Raw genomic sequence first — 20,709 nt, forward strand, 5'->3', positions numbered from 1 at the left:
CATTAACTCAGTGGCCATACGACAGTGAAATTATGATAATGGGCTGTGAAAATGGGTCAGGCAGGCACTGCATTTCATGCTAGCTTCAAACAACCATCAGAGCACAGCTCCAATCAAATATGACAGTAGAAAAGCACGGAGTTTACTTTTCTTAAAGTGTTTCTACTCACTCAAGTCCACACGCAAGACGCAAGACGAGCCAAAGGGGTCCCACCTCAGTGGTGAGGGAGCTGTGAGAAAGTTGCCCCACTGAGACATACATTTCTCTTGCAAAACAGTTCTGCCTGAAACTCGCAGATGTTGTGGGGAGAGGGAGGCAGAGGTCAAAGCAGGGCTCTTTCCACACCATTTCTCCACCGTGATCCAAGATCTGAACAAACAAGATCATATTCTGAGAACTACCCCACAGAGTGGGGTAAAAAAAAAAAAAAAAAGAAGTATATGTGTGTGTGTGTGTGTGTATATATATACACATACACACACGTATAAAAAGTTTATATGTGTGTGTATATATATATATACACACACACATATAAAAAGTATAAAAAATATATATAAAAGCAAAAAAGTATATATGTGTATATATATACATATATGCATATATATTTAATAATATAATTATATTATATATTAATATATAATATGTATAATATATTATTATATTATAAATAGTATAATTTTAAAATAATAATTATATATAATAATATAAATATCTTTTGAAAACAGAAGCAATTTCACATATTCACTTGAGCAAACAAACAGAAACCCTTTCCGTAACACTCCTTGTGTGCTCAACGGTCCTGGAAAAGTAAGGAAGAATAGGAAGGAGAAGATTTTGCTGGGCTGGCGGGTCTCTGACTCAAGTGAAACTGAACTGAAGAGTTTGTAACTGAGAACCTCTGTCCCTCAATTTCAAAAAAACAGACTTGTGAGTACTGTTGAGGAAGGGAAGTTTAAAAAAAAAAAAAAAAAAAAGACGCTTAAATATACCCGTCCTCGTGGGCTTATCTGGACTCACTTCTAACTGTCCAGCATCCCCTGGGGCTTTGCCTCACAAGGCTGGCTGGTCCCACCGCCCTCGCCCGCAGGAGACCCTGCCCAGGGCACCTCCCAACGCCGGGCGGCCACCCTGATCCCCAAGGAATGGACTATGTATGTGCTTATATATCCCGTGGCAATTCCTTTTGAATAGCCCTTTCTTTTTCTTTTTTTCCCTCTGTACTAGAAAATAAAATAAAGTAATAATAACACTAATAATAAAATAAAATCTGTCAGTATAATAGTTCCTGGGAGAACTCTAAGCGAGAGGCTGATGAACAGAGACACAGAAACACCATCCGCATGCAAAAGTTAACTGAATGGCAGAGATAATTGCCAGGATAATTATTTTGATAGAAGCCAGTTGAAAGCTTCTGTGGTGTGTTTTACTATTCCCGTTAAGGGTAAACTATCCATTTTACATATACGCTATTCACGATGACATTTTATTTTTGATTTCTTTTTGGAAAATAATTGTAATGAAAACCAAAGACTTGAAGAGGATAGCGAGCTAGATAAGCTTTGACACGTATTTCGGATTCCTGTCCCATAATCCTATCAATGAGTGATACTATGTATTCTCGTAGGGCAACATCGCCAGTGTATAAAATAACATTGCACTTTACAACAAGAGAAGGAACACTAAGGATAGTTGGGACCCTCCTGTGGTCAGCATCAGCGCCAGCTCCTTGAAGCTCTAGAGTTGACTGACAATGGAATTTACTGTAGTAGAACTACAGTAGCCTTGAGCAAAGATACAATTATAGCTGAAAAGCATCTTAGGTTCCTGACTGTTGCTGGCATCATGATATAAATCAACAGTTGCTTCTTCCCTTTTCCTCTGCAGCCCCTCCCCTCCAAACTCAAGACACAGAATCCTCCAGAATCAAAAACTTGGTAAAAGGTCATTTTGTTTTCCACTATGCCATTAAAACGGCGTAGCTAGATCTGACATGCATATGCAAATCAGCTCAGAAAAACACTGATTTTCCTTCACACTGAATTACTGCATCTGTATGAATATTGATACAAACACCACAACTAACAAACACACACACACACTCTCTATGTTGCAAGATGCAAACAAGAAACATAGACATATTGAATGCAGCTACGGTTTCTTAGTCCCGTAACTCTAGCAAACCATGCCCTCGGTGGACAAATACCTATTTCAACTCATTTAATTGTATTAAGAGTTAGGAATGCTAACATTTGCTTGCAAGAAAAGGGACTTGTAAAATACACAATGTGGTACCAGAAGAATATATTATCGATAACTTACTTATATGGGCATTGAACACAAAACAGAAGTGTGTACCTCGCTAAGAGGTCAAGAAAGAACGAGACGGGTTGAGGGTGAAAATGGCAGCAACGTGAGTGGAGGTGCCGGCTGGGCCCACCCTTACAGCACCTTCTAGTCCTCGGAAAGGCATCTTGAGTCAAAGTGATAGAAGATGAATCTGATTGTGACACAGAAGTAGTATTACTTGGGTAGATTACATTGCTGTCAAATAACTGCTTGTTGTTTATTTTTTGTTTAAGATAGGACGGCCAGTCCCATATTTACGCAAATGTTTAATGAACTTGTGTATTGAAGAGAATGGAGCATCTTCTCACCTTATTTCGATTGTCCTTATCACTGGGAAGCCTTGACCAATATCCAGAAGCTACCCTGAGACTCCATCTCCTCATCTGTGAAAAAGGAAGGGGTGAAACAGATGACCCTTAAAACCCATTCCAACCTGAAAACGTGCTCCAAGTCTTTCGAGGGCAAGAAGAAGCAACGCGCAAGGGCAGAGACAATGAGTAAGAAGACGGTGATGAAGACGGTGATGAAGACAGTGGGAGAGAGTGAAGTGCCGAACGGGCTGGGGGAAGGGCGCTGGCCACAGCTTGAAGAAAGAGCTTCTGCTTCCCAGAAAGAGGAGGGGGCATAGGAGGGCTTCTGAAAGGGAAAACACTGAGCTGCCCTAAGCAGTCAAAAGGGATCACCAAAGGCGGCAAAGGGTAGTGACAATGCCAAAAGCGGGCCGCAGGAACAGAGGCCTGGCTGTCGGGGAGCCTCTGGCGCTTGGGAACTGAGAAAGGGCCTTGCTTCCACCAAAGTGGCCTGCATTTGCTTTCATTCCAGCGGGGTCAGTCTTGAGGCCACGAGATGGGCCTAATCCAGTGTACTGCCCTCTCGGGTTCAACAAGCCTACAAGTTACGCGTGCCATCGCACACAGGCCACGGCTCGTAGACCACCTGTAACAGTGCCGAGCACGAGGCAGACACCCAGTGAAGACCTACTGACTGGATAAAAGCATATAGAAAAGCATATTATTGTCTTTAGTCTGACTCAAGATCGTGCCATACAATGTTCTTACCTGATGGCATCACCTCTGTATTTTCTTTTTTAAAAAGTACAACAAAAGGGGAATGTAGATAGTGGTCAGGATCTCCTTGGCAAACTTCCAGAGACCACACAAATGCTTTCTGAGAAATCAGGGAGTTTTGTTAGTTCGGTGCAAGTTCTCTCCAAAACACGAAAGCCTTAGAGACCCAGTGTTGTGTCTCTCGGCTGGGTGGGAAGCCACCATCTCCTTGGGACCAGAGCCTCACCCTGAACCCTGAAATAATGCCAAAATGAAATAATACAACTCTTCCCCCCTGCAGAGGATGCAAACCCAAGGGCTTTGTTCAATGGTGGCCAAATCCCACGTGAGCTGGAGCCATTCCTTTGCTTGTTTATTACACAGCATTGTTAAGCTGATGCAGAAAATCACCCTATATGGAAACTAACATGTTCCCCCACATCAAAACTCCTGTTTGAGTTCAAACCCTCCAAAAGCATGGCTTTTCTTCTCAGCCAGTGATCCCCCAGCACTGAAATGCTGCAGCGATGAGAAGTGCACAGTGATTTCCTCTTACCAGTTCCAGTTAAGAAGTGAATACGTTATGTAACTATGAAATGAGAAATTATGTTTTCAACAAGGTAGGAAGAACCAGACGTCTTGAAGAAAGCCACAACAGGACTCCCAGCTTTCTGGGAGGTGGGAAGGCACCCGTCAGCTGGGACAGCCCCCGCGCTGGCAGACGGCGTGCTCTGCATGGCCCCCTGGGAGAACTAAGGTGTCTTCACCTCCGGATGTCTGCCTGTGCTTGAGTTTATGGTAATGGGTGCGTGGGTCAGGCCCCGTATTAAAGACGCCAGTATGAGCTGACAAGGATTCCAACGTTCTTTACAGAACATCTTTCTACAGAGATGACTGCTGTCCTTCAAAGGAATCACCCAGGAGGACATAAATTTGTTCCAATGATGCTGCCATCAATCAAAGCGTTTTTGGAACTTCTCTTTTGGCAGATTAGTCAGCTCATCTCTTAGGAGACAGAGTTTCTTCCCTACAGTCACAGGATCTGCTGCCCTTTCCTCTCTCCCGTCTTCCCACCTTTCTACTCAGCCCCCGTAGCAAGCATCAGACCAATACTCAGGCTCTTCTTTGCCAACCACATCGCAGACCCATCCTCCCCCGCCTCCTTGAGATCAGGTACAGCGGAGGAAATGTGAGCAGAAGCGGTACTCTGCCCCTTCCAGGGAGCCCTGAGAGCTGGCGCGCGTGCCACCCGACACACCCGGCGTGGTGACCAGCGATGGTCTAGCACATCAACCGAGAGCCTGAGTGGGGTCCGTGTGCCACCTCCGCAGAGAGAGGCGTGCCGCTGAATGGGAAAGGCAGCTCAGCTATGTGAAGCCACGGGGATGTGAGGGCTGTTTGCTACTGCACACCCATTCTCACCAACACAGTCCTCTACCCGCTTCGGACCCACATTCTCGAGCTGGGTTGCAACAGCCATCACCTTAGCAACTCAGCAGGCTAAGGACCTCCAGGAAGGAGTCTTTCGGGGACAGCTAGAAAATGAGGTCAGAGAGAGAGGAACTGCAGACCCCGACCGAGACCGGCAGCCAGGAGACAGTTGTACACTTTCCGTGGACTGGATGATTTTAACCCATTACATTTGACATCGGAGGTACTACAGAGATAGTATAAAACTATGAGCCGACCTGAAGCCAATCTGCCTGTGGGTCACTCCAAACCTGGGACATGAAGGTTTCCCTGGGCGTGGGCGTGTACTATGGCTGTCCGTTAGTGTCTGGCACCTGGGCATTCAGTGAGCGCACACTGTTTCAGGCCAATGCCAAACGACGGTGCCACGGTGGCAAACTTCTCAGCATCCAGGGGCATGCCCAGGGAGAGTGGGGGTGTTGCCAACCCCCACCCCACTATTTCCTCTGCAAACTCTGGTCATAGGGGAATCAGCAGCTGTCTTATGACTCTCCATCTCAGCACAGGCGACAGGAACCCTAGGCGTCACAGTGAGGCATGAGAAAATGGCAGGAAAAGATGACTATGTCCACAGACCCAGAGATTCTGCCCACACTCTGCATATTCTAACGCCGCCGACTGAGCTGGGGTGATGTGGCAGCAGGTTACTCACCACAGAGACACACAGTGACGAGGCAGCCTTTGTCTTCCCAGAACTGAAAAGTACGATGTGAGAAGGACACCTTCCACCCGTTTTCATGCACGACGAAATGCTGGGAGCAGTCTCCCAGAGCTGCACACCCAGTGCTAGGGAAAAGGCAAGGGTAAGGAAGAAAGCCTTACCCTTCCAAGAAGGTATGAACCAACAGTTACTGCTGAAGCAAATTCATACCCTCGTAAGTAACACCAAGGACACAGGAGAAGCAGCAGGCTAAGAAGCTGGGCTAGGACACAGCAGGACCCCTCCAAGGCCCACACTCACTCACACACCCCTGCACCCTTCCACACACAGGACTCCCCTGCGATGCCCAAGCACACAGTTGGTGTGAGGGCCGAGGGGCACGAGTGTTGTAAGAGGCTCACACAGCCTGCGACATCACGTACGCAGTAAGCGGACATTGGTGACACCGTTCTGGAAAGCAATTTGACAATGAAAACAACACAGACTCCCTGACCCCACAGCGTGCCCACTGGAGAACACATCCTCTGAAATAAGTCAATATCCAGCAGCACGGCTTGTGGTGGTCCCCAAGCAGAAGCAGCCGGGACATCCACCAACAGGCTCAAAGCTGAGCAACTGGGAAGCAGCCGTCCCTCGAAAAGTACACAGCCTACAGACAGACCGAGATGGCTCCCTGAGTGACGGTCAGGATGGCACAGCCTACAGACAGACCAAGACGGCTGCCTGAGTGATGGTCAGGATGGATTTTTAAGTGAGAAAATCAAACCACACAAATGGATTCTACTTTTCAGGAATAAAGATAACCCCGCATGGAGTACATGTGCTTTCACACAGATGTATGAGGAGTGGAGAGGAAGGCCAGGAAAACAGAACCAGGCTGCTTTCACGGGTCACCTTTGTAGGACGGGAGATGGAAAGGGAGACAGGGGAAAAGACTGATAACTTTCTTTAGCCATTTTTATTATAAATGCTAATTACTTTATACACCTTTACTCTGCTACTTAAAATAAGCATGTGCTTCTTTAAAATTTAAAAAACAAAGTAGGAACATGTGAATTAGCTGTCGCTGACGCTAACGTCATCACTGTTACTGTCATCATCACCATCACCATCACCATCATCATCTTCACCCATCACCATCACCACCATCACCACCATCACCACCATCAGCATCACCATCACCATCATTACCACCACCTATGACTTGCTAGCACAGTCATCCTTCCTGAGTTCACTGTGAACCAAGATCGGGGGGGAACTCCTGAATGCATAGTCCAGGACAATGTTCTTCAAACTGAGAGCTATAACTCCTTAATGGGTCATAAAATCAATTTGACAGCATTTTTATAATGGGATAGAATATACAGATCTTTCTTTGAGTTACTATGGGGTTATATCCTGATAAGTCCATCCTAAATTGAAAATATCATATATCAAAGATGCATTTCATAACTGATAGACCAAACATCACAGCTTCACCTAGCCCTCGCTAAACGTGCTCAGAACATTCACATTAGCCTAGAGTTGGGGGGAATAAAGTGCCTGGGGGGATCAGATACTAGCTAGCACCCCCTAGAGATGCTATTTCAAAACAAAATATATGTCAGTAGGGGAGTGGGCCTTGCAGAGGGGACCACGATGGTGTATACCACGCACACTCCATCGATTCATCCCAACAACTCATCCCGAGTCGTGATTGTGGAGGGGTACAGGGCCACCCTGCTAGCATTCCCACACCATGATGATCCTACAGACACCTTGTGCTGCCCTTGTGTGAGAGAACAGACAGGTCCTACAAGCAGGTGCATGTTGCCTCCAGGGGCACTGCTCCACGTGCTCAGGGAACTCCTCCTCTATTCCTGCGCTAATAATAATGTCTGGTGCACTGCGCTCTCCAGACGCCCCCATTAATGATGACAGCAGCCGGCACTTCCAAGAGCACCGTTTGCCAGATCCCGCTCTGAGCACATCAGCTATCTTAAACCACTGGTCCTCACAATTCCATCATTTTACAGACAAAGAAACTGAGGCAAATGGTGTGCCTCAGCTAGGAGGTAGCTGCACTTCTATGACCAAAGGGATGTGCATAAAGCAGCAGAAATTGGCAGTGTTGTTTGAATCCAGGAGGACAAGAAACAGAGAATACAGATTGGACTAGGGCCTGGGGGTTGCTCTGAGATGACGCTTTATCCAACTGACACACCAACCAAATCAGACAGAAAAAGCCCATAATTGAAAGCAATGACTTTCATTATGTTATCGACAGATACCAGCCATTTCTTTCCTGCTAACCTCGAGCATCTAAAGCAACTTAAGACTATATTTTCTTAAATGAACAATTGCCTAGATTAGTAACTTACTAAATATCCTCAATTGATAAACCTTAAAAACATTTTCTCATAGGAAGCATGTACTCTTAGGAATAAGTTAAACTCTCACTTACTGTGCTCAGTCCTAGTCAAGATTCTGGAACATCAACCAAACTGGGTGCTTCTTTTTGGCACGTGATGAGAAGCATGGTTTAGGATAGCAATAAAAATGGCCCATTACTTAAGAATAGTTCAGCAGCTTGTATGGACATTAAAAGTTTTGGTAAATGTTTCAAATGCATTCCTGCAGATCACAAGAAATCACACGCTCTATGTGGTCTTGAGTGATCTGTCAATGAAGGAGATTAGTTCATTAATGATCTCCTAGCTGAAGCCCAATTTGATTGAGTGCTTTATCTGAATTGTTGAAAACAGCAGCAAAGCAGTTTGGGTCCATTCATGAGGGATGGAGACGCAAGTGGGTATTTCATTTACACCTTTGAGGCAATAAATAACATCACCACTATTTTCTGATAAATAGGCAATAAAATAAAGTTATCTAGAGATTTTTAAAAGGATAGCATCTCACCATAAGTCTGTCATAACTAAATTACTTCATCTGAAATTCTACAGCTCAAAGATAAAGATAGAGTCTTGATTTCAAACAGAAAAATGCCTCTTCTGGCCTCACCAGCTGTGTCTACATGTGGGAAAGGGGCAGGTGAAAATGTTTCTATAGATGCATTAGATGTGCTGCTTTAGAAATTATAGAAAGATCCCATATTGCATATAACCATGGAAATTACTAAATCACTAAAAATTTCAAAGAAAAAAGTTTACTTAGAGAATGAGATGCTTTTTTCTCATAATTCTTTCATCTAATTCATGAATCGCTAAAACAATCATTGAATCATGATGTTTCTAGACGATTTCAGTGAACTGTCCTTAAGTTATCAGTTCTGGCATTCATCCAAATCATTAATTCACAGATAATAATAATAAAAAAAAATCTGCCTCCCACCCTACTGTATTTTTAAAAGGAGAACGTAGAAACTTTCTAGGAAAAGCAACAACAATGCATCTTATTTTAAGGCCAGGAAAAGCACTCAATTTGGGATCTGGAATCACCACATGGACATGCGACCTAATATGGGTTACAAGGTTCAGACAACTCTGTGACCCAGCTTGTCTGCTATGACCAGACCCCGAGACACCTCAGTCAGTCAATCTGATCTCTGGTCTTTAATGACTCAATATTACCAATGCACAGCTATACCACGAGGAGAAACAACTTTGCAATTGTCTGAGAAATGGAACCTCACTGACAGTAATGTCACAATGTATCAATGATCAGCAACATGCATTTTGAAAATGAATTCGCCTTAAAGGAATCATACTTCCTTACTGATTGCATAGTTTTATTGACAATAGGTCTTTTTTGAGGAATTGCTATTACTTAAAACATAGAAATAACAGTTTCTATTGAAATACACTTAGTTGCCTATTTAAAGTCATTTGAGTGCCTTTGTGCATTAAAGTGTTATCGTTCATGCCTTGGCCAATATCCCTATGAAAATAGCTCCCAAATTAAATTCCTAATAAATTAAGTTAATAATTCACCTTCATTAAGTAATTTAATTTCTTTAGTGAGCAATAAATAGTTCTTGTGACATTCTTCTAGGACAGAAGTTCAAATGTTATTTTTCTTCATTATCTCAGTCTCCTCCTGAGCACAAGAGGTAAAATACACGAAAGGGGATCTACTTGTTGCCTTCTGTGTTTGTAACCACAATTATCACTGCAACAACTCCACTGTGTTCAGTAGCAATCAAACAATTCAGGCGGCTATTTTCAAAGTTACTTCTTAGAAATGTTAAAAACTGGATCTTATATAGGTACTAAAAAGAAAAAAAAAAAAGTAGCATTTTCCTAAGGTTATTTTTAGATATTGTATCCTATGTCAGATTTTACTTTTACCTTTTAAGAAGAAGTAGTTGGCTTATACTGTATCCCAAGCAATGTCAGGGGAAAAAAGAAAAAGAGAAAAGATTGGTTAAAAAAGAAAAGTCAGAGGTAAAAGCCAATAGCATGATACCTGTATTTAGCATTGTTTGTGTCCTATTGAGCTAAGGGCATCCCATGGAGGTCAAATGTGCACATCTTGGTAACATTGTTTCCAGTTCCTTTAGGCCGTGCACCCAGTGCCCGATTCCCCTGAGTGTGCAAATGGAAAAACAGGAGGTGAGCGGGCAGCTGTGGGTGCAGCCAGGCCCACATGAGCTGGAACAGCACAGCGGCGTCTCCTCTCCCCAAGGCGGGAAGCATCCCAGATGGTGGGGGAGGAGGAAAGGAAATAGGCATGTCAGAAGAACAGAACCAAATAGTTTCCAGCCAATTCGACTTAAAAATATACGTACATTAAAACAGATGCAGAAAGCAGACTTAACCATTGTGAAATTATATGCAAAAGTGTTTCCGAAAAATATAAAAAGAGTTTATCCTATCAATGATTTAAAATATTTTGTTGACTGAAAACCACAAGTATTTAGGACCTCATCTGGGGATGCTGGGTGTTCTGGATAGCTGAAGGTTTGCTCTTTCCAGTAGAATTTTATAAAAATGTTTAAGCACTGGAAAATCTATATAAAATGGACATGCTATGGCCACATTACTTAAAATATACTGTACACAATTAAAACTTGCCTGACAACTAGATATAAAAACTAAACAGTCAGTACCAACCACAAAGGGGCAGAAAACAATTCCATTTCCAGTAAGTGGCCTGCAATGCTGTGTTTTTCATGTGATTCGTTCTTTTACAACAATTTTTCCCCTGCTTTCTTCTCCCTGACTATGCAGCCCTCTGCTATCACTTCTCACTGTTATCTGTGTGCTTTTCCTTACTTCCAATTTGCTACTGTTAATTTGCTGTGTCCTACGAGAACAGATATATGTGACTATGAGAACAGTGTGTAACAAAATAAAATTCACACAGTGAGGAAGGACCTGGAGATACCGCCTGTTAATGCACGCGTCAATCCGGCGCATGGATTTTGATGCCTGCTGTCCCTTTATCCCCTCTGATTCTTATTCTGTCCCAGAAAAATAAAGATGGTAATTAACTGGTTTTTAGACAGGTGAGTTTTACTGTTTCAAAAATGATATACACATATGTTTATGCATGTCTCAAAGCCATACTTATGACCACATTAAGCCCTCCTCAATTCCCACAAAGCAGGAAGCATTCCCTTTCCACAGGTAGGGACGACACAGAGTGACAGGGAAGGAACTGTAACACATTCAAAGAGCTGAACAAAGACACAACTGTTAATTCCACATTTTTCTACAGAAAACAAGTACACCAAGATCTAATTTTCATCTTAAAACCAAAGAGAATCATGAAAAAAGAAAAAATTACTTTACATTAGGAGCTAAAGAGAACCATGGGAGATTACACAGAAAGTACAAATATCTCAGTGGATGTTACCCCAAGCCCAGACTGGGGCCCTAGAAGATTTTCAGGATATTCAGCAGGAATTAGGCATGAGCAACAAAAAATAAACACCACAAAGGCAAACCCGTGTGATTTGGTAAGTTTTTAAAGATTTATGCACTGTCACTAGATAATGCTGGAAAAATGTGTATGTTCTAAAGTGGCACATCTGGCAGCTACGTGCCAAGGCCCAGCCCTAAAACTGGGGGTGACTCAGAGAGGCTGCATCATTACTAACACCTTTTTTTAAAAATCAGGTCCTCTCCACCCCCTCCTCACCCCCCATGCCAGTGGGGCGGAGTTTAGACTCAAACAGAGTCCTCCGCACTATCTCTCCATGTTGAAGCCCCTTTTCCTGCCAATTCATTCTGAAAAGATTTCACTTTTGAAGCAGCCAGACTTCACAGACGTGAAGATGGTTTCCTTTTCAGGCTAAATAGCCCCCCTGTCTGCCTGACCCTCCACCAGCCCAGGGGAACCTCCACCCGCCACCGCTCGCACAGACACCACTCAGGGTGTTCCCTCCTCCGTGATTTATTTGCAGAAGATGCTCGAAGGCATCATTGCAACTGATATTTGACTTAGAAAAAAATCCAAAAATTCTCCGACATTCATCAATGTTGACGAGCTATGTGTTTTGGATATTTTTTTTGTTTGGTTGGTTTTGGGGGTTTTTTTTGTTTGTTTGTTTTTTGTTTTTTGTTTTTTTCCTAAAACAAAAAAAGCCACAAGAGAAGGTAGCGATAAAAAAGTACTAAAATCTAGGATGGAACTACCATATGCAAAGGTAAACAACAGCATGTGCTGATCTAAAAAGCTTGCTAGAGAGTCATCAAGAATCAGCAGCTTCCCCACACACCAATAAGAACCCAGTAAAACAGAAAAGTAACCCCATTCATGAGAGGGACAACCCGAACAAACAAACAGCCTAGGACACAGCAACAGGACAAAAACAGTACCAAGGGCCTTTGTGAAAAACCCACACACCTTCCTAAAAATACAAAAAAAAGAAAAAAAAGCAAGACTTGAATATATTTCAAAATATATCATTTTTAATTTAGAATGGGGAACTACCATCCTAAAGATTCTGTTTTCCTGAATTAGTTTCTTAATCTAATATCACTCCAATCACACTACCTGAAGTATTATTTTTTAAGGCAACAAAAATGGTTCCAAATTTCCTCTAATACAGAAAGAGAAAAAAATTACTCTTTGAAAAAAGAAGGAGGGGCACAGGGAGTGGATACATTCTTAGATTATTTCAAAATATATTACATGGCCACAGTAATTAACACGGGGGCAGGGGGTCCAACTCAGGAACAGAGAGACCGCTTGTGGAAATCCCAGGAAGCTGAAGAGACAGCCGCAAATACACGCTAGGACTCCGTGCACGATGAAGGAGCGTCTGCAGGACAAGTCCGTGGGGAAAGGACAGAGCACTCAGTACACGGAGCTGGGAGAAACAACCATCCAGTAATGGAGTCAGAGGCCCACCCCACACCACACACCGAAATGAACTTCAGATATACCAAATATTTAAATATTTTTTTAAATCCATTAAAGTACTAGAAGACAATAAAACTGAATATTCACACCATCTTGAAGGTTAGGAGGCGCCTTTTAAACATGACTTCAAAGGCAGAAACTCTGCAGGAAAGGACCCGTTAAACTGCATAGAAACAACTCAGTCCATCAGAAAAAAATGCCCTAACCCAGGGAAACACATAGTGCTGGTGGGCTGGAAATGTACACGGCCTTCCCAGAAGGCCAGTTGGCGGTATATGTACCAAAATAATTTAAAACAGCCAAAACCTTTGACCTAGTAATTCCACTTCTGGGAATTTATCAAGGAAATGATGATACTATTGCCAAGATATACATACAGAGATATTAATTACACAGTTGTTTACTTCTGTGAAACTGAGCAAGAGCAAAATTTCCAACAATGGTGGATTTCTCAACTAAAGTGTGCCTGTCGATAAAATGGGGAGCTATACAAGTACTTAAAATGACAAAGCAGGTCTAGATAACATGGTAAATGTTATGAGCTAAAAAATAAGCTATAAAACAAAATATGTAGGAAGAAACCACTTTGGTGAAAATACATGAAAAATACTTTTAAGTATATATTTGCATAGGAAAAGATCCAGAAGAATATACACCAAAATATCAACTTTGGTATTTCTAGGGGATAGGATTTCAAATATAGTATTTGAAATAAGCTTCATCTATTTTAAAATTTCTTTTTCTCTGTTCAAGTTATATATTATACATATATATGTGTATGTATCTATCTATATATATGTAGACATATATATCTCACTTACATAATCTCAAAGATAACAGAAGAGGGCAAAAACTCCACAAACTAATTTTTAATATCAAACCAAAGGGTTTTCTACTATAGAAATACTAGAAAGATGACTGAACATCCTTATTAGAACTTTTCCAAATCAACAACAACAAAAAAAGAATGATGCAATAGAAAAATCAACATACATGGGCAAAAATAACTCAAGAAGGATTTTGTCTAATAAATACATTTATCTAATAAAATATATGGAAAAACATTCACCCTCACCTGGAACCCAAGAAATATGAATAAAAACAACGTGGGGATATTATTTCAAAGCTACTAAATTGGCAAAGAATTAAAAATGCCTGGGTTGGCAACAGCTCAGAGGCATGAACATTTCCATGCCCTATAAATGAAAAGATACCTTGATATATTTTGAGGACAGGTTTGCAATAGGTACCAACGGCTGGCTGACCAAGCCATGTTAAGTTAAAAAAAAAAAAAATTTTTTTTTCACTAAAGAAATCATCATGAAAATGTACAAAATCAGGTGTAAAAAGCTGTTCACCATTTAGTGAGTAAACTGATAAATACTACCATTATCCCCATTTTTGTTTAAAAAAATACCTGCACAGACAAAAAAAAAAAAATCCTAGAGGACTTCAGATAAGATGTTCATAGTAGCAATATCTAGGTAGTTACGAATGATGCCTTTAAGTCTGCTTATCTGTATTTTACAAATTTTACATATAACGTGAACACTTTAACAAAGAAGAAAAACGTTTAGGAATAGAAAGGGAATCCCCCATACTTTCCTCTCAAACTAAAAAGATAAAGTAACAGTAATGGACTTTGCCAGTAAAAAGAAGAAAAAAACAGATGGCAGGTGAGAGCAGGGGAGCGCCAAGACTGCGGCGGGAACAGAGCCGCACCGTGAAGCACACCGAGCCGCCACCCTCGGCCCTTCCCAGGACACACTCCCACACGGGGCCTTCGGATGACAGACCCCAGAGTGGGGAGTCCACAGCCCGCCCCGCCTGCCCGGTTCCGGCTGCTCCTAACACACCGAAGGTCCCCAGTGACCGGCCCCTGGATTCCTCCATCCCTAAACGCGCGATGGGGCCGCGGCCGGCGGTGCTGAGTTAGCCCACCGGGGACTGTCAGGAAGCATCTCTGACCGAACGTGCAGAGGCTCCTGGGGGACTTGGGACTCCGGCCACGAGCTGAGCCCTGTGGGGACCCAGACGGCTACGGAGATCCGAGCTCTGCGGGCCCTCCCGCTGGGGGGCTGTTCTCTCAGCTTCCAAGAAGGGGGTCTTGGCAGAAGACCTGGTAAGACTGGATGATCCGTCCCTCACTGGCTGTCCGTCCGTCCGCTCGTTCACTCACCGGAGGCCGACTCGGGTCTCCCGCGGTGGGTGTCACGCTGGGGGGCGGAGGCAAAGGGAAGGCGGCTCCAAACTCAAGCTGCCCTTATGGAGACACAGAGCAACACGGCCACACTCGGGGGACAGAGGTGGGGGTGCACTGGCAACAGCACTGGAAGGAAAGATTCCTCAAGTGGCAGGCACTCGGCGCAGGAAAGTTCCTCCAGGCACTCGGGCTGGGCAGGGGCCCCACGAGAACCCAGTGTGAAAGCAAAGTGTGGGATTCATCGCCGATGGGCGGAGGCGCAGGAGGAGAGCAGGTGACGCGCAGGGCAGCGCCCAGGACAGAGCAGAGCCCGCTGCCAGCCCCGGCCCCTCACCTCAGAGGTGGAGAAACTGGGGCCTGGGCAGGACACATGAACTCCCCAAGGACCCACAACGGGGTTGTCACAAAAAACTCAGGATTCTCGACCTTTTCTACGACGGTGTTCTACCAGGATCACTGTGGAAAGAGCTGCAGGTAAGACCGCTCGGAGAGGGGTACTCGAGCAGCTTCCCAGCAGGAAGGGACCAAGCAAATTTGGGGGTGTGGGGCTGTGCCCGCTGCAGAGACATGTGCAAAGACAGCACAGCCAGAACCTGGAGACGCAGGCGGTCTGGAGTCTGGGGAACAGCAGGTGCCAAAAAGCCTCCAAAGTTTCACCCTCAAAGAGGCTGTGAACAGAGAAGCAAGGAAGGCAGCAGAGCCAGTGGGGTGCAGGGAGGCCCCTGGGGAGCAGCACTGTCTGTTCTAGCTCTGCCTACAAACAGGGGACAGCCACGGGCCTCCTAACGAGAGCTCCCCGGGCCCTCTCGTTTAACAAGCTGCAGAGGTGGAGATGGTTCCCTCGTGATAGAAACCACGTGCGCATCCTTCGAAACAAAAAGGTCTTGTCCTTAAGCCCACTGGTGGGTGACCTCACCTGCTGCTGGACACACCAGATTTCTGAACCTTTGCTTCTGCTGTTACTTCTTAATGGTCTACAGAGAAATGCCCAGCTCCGTCACACAAGACTCGGCAAGGAATGCAGACCCTACAGAGCATAATCACGTGATCGCAGTTTGTGAAGCTGGACACACTAGACCATCTGACTGTATTACAAACAGGAAAAACACAATCAGGCAAGTAAATATGTCATATTTAATTGGAACAGTAGCTTCCTATAGAAAATCGACTCTAGATGAGAAAAAAAAATACATGTTTTAGAATTTGTAGTTTTTCTATTTTCTTTTACTTCAAGCCTCCATTAATATAGGCCAGTTAACTGTCAAGTGCATTCACAGAAATAAACTGATACTTTTCATCTCTATGTATCTGAGTTCATCATTACTTACTCTACCTCATCATGGTAAATAATCTTTGAATCACACGTAATGATCAGGGGAATTTAACAATCCCAGATTGATGCCTGAGATACACACATGAAGATGAACATCAAGGAAATATGTGGGCCCAGATCTGGGACTTTCTAGAGTAAGCGGGGATGAAAACACGGCCATCACAACCCACAGGAATCTTCATGCCATGGTATTTCTGAAGGGAAAGAGTCTTCATTAAGGGCCAGCAGAAGTACTAAGTTGGACCCCAAGTAAGAATCTGACCCTTGAACGAGAATGTAGTCATGAAAGGTGCCAGTCCAGCGATGAGCCAAGATCTGGACGCTGTCCGTGACCATGACGGACGTCCTGTCTGGTGGCGGGTGGATGCGTGTGTTTCAGGGCTAGAGACGTTTTTGTAAGCTTGCGTATATTTTTTGTAGCTAATCCTCAGAAAAACAGGTCTACGTGGTTTCTGTTGTTTAAATTTCTCCCCCCCACAAAAGGCATTTGACTACAGCCCTTATCTGTCTATCTTAGAAAACACAGTTCTGTTTTTCTGGGTTTGAAATGCAGCCGGAAGTCGGGGGTTTACTTTCACTTTGCCAGCACCGAGGTTCTCGGAATAAATAAAATCCGCGGCTATCCCTCTTTTCCATTAAAATGAACAGGAAGTTTTTTAAAAAATGGTCAAGTCCAAACATTTCAAACGAGCACAGCTACAAGTCCATTTAATGATAAACTCGCCCCTATTTTTCACACTTCAGAAGAAGGACAAAGCCGTAGTTTCGTAGGCATGTGGCTACTCTACTGTTCCCCCAATTACACGAAATACGGAGAATATTAGCAAAAGTACAAAAGTGGCGTCACCTCTGTAGCAGCAAACTGCTTTCCCAGGAGAGCCCTAATGAGGCAGGCACCCCGGTCGCCCAGACCCCCCGAGGGGAAAGATGCTCTCCACGCTGAAACTGCGGGGGATGGTTCTTTTCAAAGTGAGGTGACTCAGGAGGCAAGGCCATCCGTGCCGGACCTCACATCTGTTTTCAGTCATAAAGGCCATTAGATCTTGTGGCTTGTGCAGTCTGCTATTCTACCAACGTCCTACGAAAGCCTGGCATCTCGAGAGGCAGGGGCACGGCGTCCCGGCCGGCCGGGAGGAGACACGCAGCCCGGGCAGCCTGTGGAGGAGAGGCGGCAAGCGGCACCGCCCGGCTGCAAACACAAGGTCACGGCCACGGCCTGGCCCACGTCTGGCACCTGGGCGGTGAGCTTCAGCTGTCAGCGAACGCAGCATCTGGTGGAGGCGGGGGCAGGCGGGGGGCTGATGGGACCATCCGAGGAGAGGCTGCCCGCTCACCGGCCCCGCGTGGCGCATCACCTCCCCCCCAAAGGCACTTCCGGAAGACGACATTGTGTCCAGGCGCCTCCAGTGCCGGAGCCAAGATTATGAAGAAGCCATATATACCGCCAAATTACTGCGGGCTCCAACTTGGAATAAATCCTGCGGTCCCCCGCTCGCCACAGCCTCTCCCAGCCGGCTTCAGTCCTCCATTACTGTGAACGCTCTTCGGCCTACAGCAAAAAATATTGACAAAATTCTGCCTTGAAGACAGTTATTGTCTCTGTGTACTTGATAGCAGCCTTCAGAACTTCACCTGCTAGCATTAAATTCTTGAGTTGGGAGGAAAGGAGAGAAAATTTGCCACATCTCAAGCTCTTCTGCTGTAGCAGCAGCAGATCAAATTATTCTTTCAATTAAACTAGTTTTGTGCCTAAAAGAAAAAAAAAAAAAAGGCCACGGGTTTTTAATTCCCTCTCCCCCCAACACATGTAAAGAATCAAAGGCATCACCTCTTCTAAACCCTGTGACTCGGACATGATCTAAATGGCTTAGTATTCTTGGATAATACAGCTCATAAAATTAAATCTACTCCCAGAGACTTCAGCAGCACTCACTGTGTGTTCTGAGCTCACAAGCAGCTGAGTGACAGACAGCTCTGCATTGGGGCACATCTCGACGGACCTGATGAAGGGCCCTACCCCGCTCTCTCTTACACACACACACATGCACACACACGCACATGCATCCAGGTCTGTGTGCCAACACCACAGATGCCCCAATAGGGTCTGAACAGAGGTCTGGGACTCCCAACATCACCCCCACGTCCCTGGGATGAGGAGGGACACCCCAAAAAGCCACAGAACTTCTACTCCCTTGGCCAGGCGACATCCGCACATAACTCACATTGTCACAGGCAGCAAGACAGCCCTGCACAGTGCGTGCCTCTCAGCCGACTTCCTGCCCGAGGACTGGATCCAGTCTTTCGCAGGAAATGCCCAACTGACAAGTGCTCTGTGTTGGACTGTCTCCTCAAGACATCTGGTTTAAGGGCAGTAGAATTCGAAACACCCATCTTGGAGGGATACTTACAAGGTGAGGATGCCTCACTCGCGGAGGTAATGGACGGTATGTGCACACACATTCAGGGGCTGTGGGAGGGGGATGCTCCGGGACACGGATTCTGTTTCCAAAAACCATCTTAACAGAAGTCAGAGACAAAGGCTAGCTGAGATGTAACATTCAGAATAATCAGCACGCTGAGAATAAGAAAACATAACTTTCTCTGTTACGGTACCCACGCTGGGCACGTTACAGAACCTGGCATCATTTGCTGAGCACCGTGGTTATGAAGAATTTGTGCCAGAACGTGAATGACAGTCTCTTTCCGATAAGGAGCTGTCCTCTGGCATGTCCCCGGATAAGACAAGAATTTCCCAAGCTTGAAACACAAATTCTGTAGTTTCAGTAAACAGACTGTATAGGCCCAAATGGGGAGACACCCGAGACCAAATAAATCAGAATAAAATGAGGAACCAAAAATCTAGGGGTTCTAGCAAGTCTGTGTACTTAGGATTATGGTAAGGAGACAGGTCAGGTCTAGATCAGGGAGGCTGAAAAGCCCAATCTTCCCTTCTTAGTACAGCTTCACACACCTAAACACAGAAAGCACAGTGCAGTCCCATAAAAGCTAAGAATGTATTTTAAATATCAATATAAGAGCTTGAAATTAACATTCACATACCCCTAAAAATCCAGAGTTCCTGTTAATGCCTTCACTTTACAAAGAATGACCCCCGCCAAGGGTTTTATGGTCTCCGTGGCTCTAGGTACTACCGGCTGTCTTCCTGAACCCAACGTCTCCAAACACCAACGTGGGATTCACCTCCTCCAGCTCCTCTCTGCTTTACCTAAAGGCACAAAGTAAATCCAGTTTCTCTTCACAGATTGTAGGCCTGGTTTTAATTTGTGCAATAGTCCTTTTGATAACAATGCCTAGTTAAAAACATCCATTAAAAGTCTGTAGCAGGCATTTAATGGAAGGAAAATCTAATAGGCTTCCACCGCAACTCCTTCATTAACTTTTAAAAGAATTCTCTCCTATGGTGTTAGCAGACACACACACACACACACACACACACACACACACACGGCATGGGGAACAAAGAGAGACAGACAGACAGACAGAGAGACAGAGGATGGGAGATGGAGACCAAGAGGGCTTCCCCATATCCGGGGCTGGATTATTAATCTTGGAAAAGAATGAGGTCGAATAATCTTTGCCTGTGCAGCTACCTTCACCAACCCCTACTATGCTAAGACCTCCTTTTGTAACTAGTGTCCACTGTCTCCAAGTCATAAAAGTGAGACTCAGGGGAACCCCGGCCTGAAGGCAATATCGTAGCAAGGCCACCCGAGCGTGGGACCTCATCCTTCACCAGGAAAAAAGGGAAAGGACGGAAACAGGCCCGAGACTGGCCAAGCACAGCGGCCAGAAAGAGAAGAAGGCCTCTACGGCCACAGCACGCTGAAGGACACGTGCTCTGCTGGAGAAAGCCGGTGTCCGGCCCGTCCTTCAGTGGTCAACCGAGGAGCCCCATCAGGCTCACAAGCGCACCTCGTGGCTCCCAATGGTGCCTCGAGCACCGGATGTTCGCACCCAGAGTGGGGGCCGCCCGAGGCAGCCGGCCAGCCCGGATGCAGTGTGCGTGGGGAAGCCAGCCGTCTGCCTCGGCTGCGTGCTTCTCCCCACGTCTCGACGGCTTCTGCTGCTCGCTGCCTTCCCCATGTAGAGCCTCATAGCTCCTGCAGTATCTCCTTACTGCTCGGAAACGCGTCTTGTTTTATTATGACTTCTTTTTCATGCTCTGGTTCCCAGGCTGTGTGGGTGTTGAAAGGTCTGGCCCTGGCCCTCTTTTTCCCATCAGCCCGGCTACATCCAGGACCCTACGCTATGTCCTGCCTGAAGAGCCCACACGAAGGCCCTACCCATGATTTTAAGGAAAGACAAAACCATCCAAATAAA

General features: G+C 45.0%; 1 protein-coding gene across 3 annotated transcripts in view; it reads right to left on the reverse strand.

Moving 5' to 3' along the window:
- TSHZ1 (teashirt zinc finger homeobox 1) overlaps positions 1–20,709 on the reverse strand; it is a 75,421-nt gene that overhangs the window by 23,570 nt on the left and 31,142 nt on the right. The gene's annotated exons all lie outside the window — the stretch shown is intronic.

Source organism: Mustela erminea, chromosome 13, assembly GCF_009829155.1.
Source record: "Mustela erminea isolate mMusErm1 chromosome 13, mMusErm1.Pri, whole genome shotgun sequence".
Taxonomy (NCBI): domain Eukaryota; kingdom Metazoa; phylum Chordata; class Mammalia; order Carnivora; family Mustelidae; genus Mustela; species Mustela erminea.